The following is a 6429-nucleotide window of genomic DNA, read 5'->3' as shown; positions in this document are numbered from 1 at the left end:
GGGTTGAAACTTTACTGTGATGGCACCCACCTGTCACTCAAGGCTGCCCTGCCCTTATTTATGCCCAATTTAAATGAATGAGTTGTTAAAAAATGTCATCCCCCACATCATTTTCATGTATGGGCAAAAAATAGCTACAGAGACCAAAAGTGTGTTTTGCTATCGAATGTAAACCTGTTTATTTCTGCTGTAAAGTTGGTTGTGTTTTTTGTTGTTGTGAGGATTGACTCGCTTTTACAGCCAGCCTCAAGAGGTCATGTGAGGAACTGCAGGTTTTGGCACCTCTGCGTTGGCTTCATTTTTCAGCCCCGGAGGTCGACGCTTGGTTAAACTGAAATGTTTTGATAGTCACTGCATGCTCTCATCAAACTGGTTTTCATTAAAAGTCTGTGATGAAATAAGAGACTACCTGTTGAACATAATCTAGCATTAAGCAGCTAAACAGACAGATATTTCCTTCAGGACTTAATGGAGACCAAAACAGTAAAAAACTAAAGTAAAACACTGGACTTGCACTGTCCTGGATTCGACTCAACTGTGTCTACTGGATGTTTAAACGTAACTGTTTACTAACTTGTTCACCATATCAACATCAGATGTTGGTGTTGTTCATAACTCGTTGCCCTCAATTGCCAAAGAATAAGACAATGCATGTTTAAGTTTTTGAAAGTTAGTTTGGATTTGATATGTCAACATCAAGATACAGTAATTTGGGAAGAGAAAATGAAAATTTTCTCCCACACCATGCGAATATTCACTTTACAGGAGTAAAACATGAAAGGTTTTAGAAACTTGCAGCATTTGAACTGAGATGACAATGTTGAGTAAGCCAATACCAGTGGTTCGCACAAAGCTTCATATACACAGTCTGTATAACTGGAAAAGTAACATTATTCTTGGTGTTGGCAGGATTAAAAATGGTAATGGTTGCTGCCTTGTTGGATCATTCATAAGGCTGAAAGTAGTCATATTATTTTACAAAAGCCCAGACATGCAGCTCTCCAAAAGTAAAAACCTTTAGACAAATGAGTCGGTCTTTCCAACGTGTCTGGGAAACTGTGGAGACAGAACTGGCTCGGGAGGAGACGACACAGACCGGTTACTTTCAGTCCTCACTGACCTCATTTGACTTTTGGCACTGTGTGTTTTACCTGTGTTGTGTAACAGTTTTTCAGATTTCAAGTTTGATATCATTTATTAATTTTATGAGCCGCTATAGAAAATAACACGGGTATAAAAAAGATTTGAAAAAAAAAAGAAGGAAATATCACTTTAAATTGGGTAGTTTGTTCCCTTACAGCATGACTGTGAATATTACTGTATATTTTACCCTCTTTTCATGCTAAGTACAGTGGTTAATTTGTCAATTTCTTCACGACAGTTAGACTTGCTTTCATTTTGTTTAAGTTCCTGTATAATTCCCATATAATCAACCTACAAAGCCATTAACATTCCCCAAAATTAACCCCATAGCGCCCCAAGCAGGCATGTTGTTTTCTGAACATCTTATTCTAAACCCATGCCACTCCCCCATAGACGATTACAAGTAAATGTTAAGGGTGAAAATAAGATGAAAGGTAAGAATATTCAAAGGTAAATTGTATTTAAAATGTGGAAAAGCATTTAAAAAGATGCAATTGTTTCTCTGGGGACATAAAACTGATTTGAATTTGATAAGAATGAATTCATATGATACTTAGAAAGAAGTTTTCATCCTTACTATTCCGACAGACTTAATATCAGTACGGCATGTCCTTCATGTGCACGGGTTCCAGTGTTGGCTGGCTCACCGTCACAGGGTTTACTGAGACGCTTTAATGGTCCAGAGCCATCATTAAATATTATGGCTTTCACTTGTGTTTTAGTATAAAGGCCTATTGAAATATTAAAGGACATTTTTGGAGCAGCTGCTGAAGGGGGATGGTGCTTTAGTTTTTTTCCCCCACATTTTCCATACTTTTGATCCAACAACGGTGCCACATAATCGGGGTTTAAACAAACCAGTCAGATCCTCTGGTTAGCTGCAGTGGTGTTACGTTGAGATGACATCAGAATAAAAAAGTGTTTTATTAGCTTGGTATCATATTAGATTTAAAAAATAATAATAAAAAAAAAAACACCTGCATGGCTGTGTGGGTTAATGTGAATACAGATAGTTGGTCAACATTTAAATTCAGGACTAAATGTTTTCTATATTTGGAGAAGTTTGGCCTCCTGGGGAGAAGTTATAGTCTGTAATTACACAGATGACTAATTTAGATATAATTTGGAAATATATAATAGAATAATATATTAAAAAAATAATTAATACAATAACTATGTTAAATAGACTTTAGATAAATAAATGAAATATGATACTGATTCAAAATTATTCTGGAATTTTCAACCAGAGTTGTATCTTGGGAGTGTCATAAAGCATTAAGAACATAATGTAGGGAGATTGAAATAAACCTAAAAGAAATATATGTTAAAAAAAAAACAAGTTAAGAAAATTAGGAAAAGATTTTGTGAAATTTTACAGGCTTTTTTGAGTTACACTTTTGTAGATTGCGTTGAACTGCAGGATTTGGGCTTCTTTTTTATATCTAAGGTTTTCACTATGGTCCTGAATAAATTGCACCTCTTACTTTAAAAATAATGGTTATTCCATAAAAAAAACACTTAAAACATCCCATTATAGCTATAAATGTCCAGATTTATCTATAAAGTGCCCAGTCTTATTTGAGCTCATCCTCAGCTCTACATTTATCTGTCATATACGAGGGAGGCGGCCTATAAAGCACATCAAGTCTGTTTTTCCTCACCGGTTAACCACATGTATAGATTTACTGAACGTTAACTTGCCAGATCTCCAGCTGGTGAAGCAACTAGCCTCTATGCCAGGAAATGACACAAAAAGAAAACAACCCAAAAAATGATGTGTCACAGATAGAGTAATTGCATCAAAATCTCACAGTGGCTCTCTGGACCCTAATTTCTGGTCAGAGCAGTAACATCATGCAGAAAGCATGGCAAGTCGTCGGTTTGGCCGGTGGAGTCGATGAATGCAGCAGTTTTCCCAGACTCGTTCCTCCTGAACCAGTTTGCCTTTGTCGCTCCTCATCCAACAGGGAATAAAAGCAGCCAGTCAGCGGAAACAGGGTTTTGAGGTTTTGCTTTTATGGGAGGAAAAATTATTCAAAGGCTGGTCGTCTTTCCTGCCATTGCATGCGTGTTGTGTGGATTTCAGTCTGGAGCTGCAGCCAGGTGAAGTGTAATGTTGGTGAAGTGGAACCTTTTGTATTGCTTCGTTTGTCTTCATTTTTTCCATTCACACACAAAAGCACAGATTTACGCGAGTCTCCACTCGTGCAGGGGAGAATGAGTTAAAGGATTGGCCATCTTGTAACTTCTACTTTGTGGTAATTTGACAGCAATTCTGGTAACCCAGATAAACGAAACCACTGACATGACTCAAGCAGGATTAGGAATACATAAAAATAAACTGCAGGCTGTGCTCTGCATTTCAGCTGAGTCACATTTGCTTCTCAGCCACATGAACTAATGAGTCCCACCTGGTGGCGCAGGCTTCACGTGTCAGAGTCCAACTCACTCGCAGAAGTGTTATTGTTCGTTAATCTAACGAATCTGATTACATTAAAAGTCCTTTCAATTGTTTTCAGTAAGTGCTTGTAGTTGCTCGCTGCCTCTCTCCGTAAACGACAGCTCTAAATTCTCCTGTGGATCTAAAGGCACTTTAAACCTAAGTTTGAATGCTGCTCTTGACTCACTTGATGATCTAAGCTCAGCTACAATGTAATGATAGTGTCTAATTATAGGCTGGTTGTTTGAAGGCTGCTGGAAAATGTAACGTTAGCTTGTATGCAGGTCTTGAGGCATGGCTTGCATGCATGTTTGACTATGTTTGGTCTAATTTGGTCGTCTCCCGGTGGATTCTTGTATATGACCTCAATATGTTACAGTTAGGAGCTGAAAAGGACCGTAAAATGCTGTGCTTACCTTTCCTTTTGGAATCATTCACTCTTGATTTACATGTCCTATATTCATGTTAACTAAATTGTTAAAAGAAAATATATCGTTCACATAAAAAAAAAAAGTTAAATTGTATCGTATATAGTGTAAGATGTTGTATGAAACATGAACATTTCATTTTCATAGGACACTTTTCCACATGTTACTGGAGATTATCCTGCAGTTGAGAATCAGATTTCTCAGAAATGTCAGTCAAAATATTAAGACGTCAGCTGCAATTATATCCTTTTCAATTCGTGTTTATTAGAACAATGTTTTGTTCAGTCATATGGATAAAAGTGTTCTTTGTGAGCCCAACCAAATCCTTTGTGTCTTCATAACCTCTTTCTAAATCCTGATCAGTAAAGTCTCATCCGGCATCAAAGGATTTTACACCCTGGGAAGTGGAGTGGAGTGAAGCCCACTCTGTTTCTAACATTATTATTTTTAAACATTCTGGAAAGGATGTGTCACTGACATCAGCGGTGGAAGAATTAATTATATCCTTTCTCGAAGTAAAACTAAACTTGAAGTTTCCAACAACCATTATGATTCCTGCCTGTTGTGCAGTATAATATAATATATTAATGCAGAAAAGCACTTAAATCTTGTCATTTGTGAGGTAGGGCAAATTTGCACTGATATACACTATAGGAAAGATTGATTGACTGTTTGTGAATTCACACTGTGATGTTGAAAGATTTTTACACATTTCTAAAAGGATAAAATGATGACATGGTGAAAAACTCTTACAAGCCAGTTAACAATTTGACACTTTCCGTGTCAAAAATGATCTTCATCAGTAAGACCTTTTCTTCTTTGGCCAACTCTACAGACAAAAGGTCAGAGGTCATGGTCAGTTATAATTTGTTGGTGAAGAAAGTTGCCCAAGGATGGATTCTGAACGGAGGAAGTTTCTGCTTGAGCGCCGGCTTTTTTCTTCACTTTACTCCTCGACTGCTCAAGTCCAAATGACAGCAGAGAATGATGTCTAACTGTTGTCTGGACGTGAATCAGTCTGGGTCACTCTGACAGTCATTTATCGCTGGAAGCACACCTCTGATCTGCGTCTGCTCTCTGAGATCTGACATTTCTCCTGCTGTTATCTGGGTGTGAGATTCCTCGGGTGTGCAGCACCACCCTGCTGCCGAGTCACAGGAAGACCACTATAAAGCACCATTCACGCTGTCTGCAGAGGGCACGGCTATAAGTTTACCTCGACTTTGTGTGTGTCTGTTACATACAGTATAAACAGATGGGAAGGTACAGTAGATTCCTGAAAATATAGGGTACTTTATGTAACTCGTAACTCAAACAGGTTGAGCTTGGCCACAAATCTCACACAGTATTGACTGAGGTGAGTCAGTGCTCACCCCACTCAGCTGAATTATTAACTGTGCAAAGCATGCACCTGCTCCAGGTTCACACTGCTTCTCCTGTTTTATGGACTGGAAATCTACGAAACTAGTTTGTGAAAATGTAACATAAAATTACAACATCAACTGAATTAGGAAAGATGTCAATATGTTTTGAATAAACCAGTGTTTGTCAGATAGTTTATGTGCGTAGTTGTGGCATTTATGCCTTTATTGGTGCTGACAGTGGAGATACTGACAGGAAACATGGGGACGGGGGGTTGGGGTGTGACATACAATAGGTCCAGCTGGCCAGTAATCAAACCATGGACGCTTATGTAGTTATGCCAAGAAGAAATCCATCGTGACACCACCTATTGGTTTGTAAGCTGTCGTATTAAAGCCTCGGGTTTGGCATTTTGGCTGGTGCCATATTGGTTCTTGGAAACCAGATGGGACCATATTAGGACGAGCTAAACCCACATACCTATACTGAAAACCTTACTTCACCCCATTCATGTCGAATCAAACCCGACATCCCCCACACATACCTCTCTTTGAGGCTTGATATCTAATTCAATCTGAAATTATTTTCAGCTGGATCACCAGAAACACTGATCAGAAAGAGTGAATTTAGTGAATGACACTATAATGATTTGTGAAAAAAAATGACTGACTTTATATTTAATGAGAGAAGTTGGCACCCTTTGAATGAGAGTCTGTTGAAGCCAGAGGTTTTTTGGAGCCAACCCCTTGTGGCTATCAGTGGTATTGCCCTTAAGGGCACTTTTCCATCGGCTTCAATTTTCAGACCCAGAATGTAGCCTATATACGTTTTAAAATAGAGTCAATGAGTAATGTGCCACGCCATTAGGCCACTGTGTGCCTGCCTGCATAAATTTGTGTTTGATTTTGTTTACTTGGAGATGACATGATCTATAGTGATGTCGGGAGAAACGTCGTCCCAAAAGGCACAGTGTTTATTTTTGCTCCATTGGGATTAATCTGACCTTGAGCAGGGTCACGAAAGCTTCATTCCTTTTCAACAGCAGTTGTATCAATA

Source organism: Brachyistius frenatus, unplaced genomic scaffold, assembly GCF_029030835.1.
Source record: "Brachyistius frenatus isolate BFR_SWC_R1_liver_20210118 unplaced genomic scaffold, ASM2903083v1 Contig_2, whole genome shotgun sequence".
In the NCBI taxonomy this organism is placed as follows: domain Eukaryota; kingdom Metazoa; phylum Chordata; class Actinopteri; family Embiotocidae; genus Brachyistius; species Brachyistius frenatus.
Note: the sequence above shows the minus strand (reverse complement) of the source record.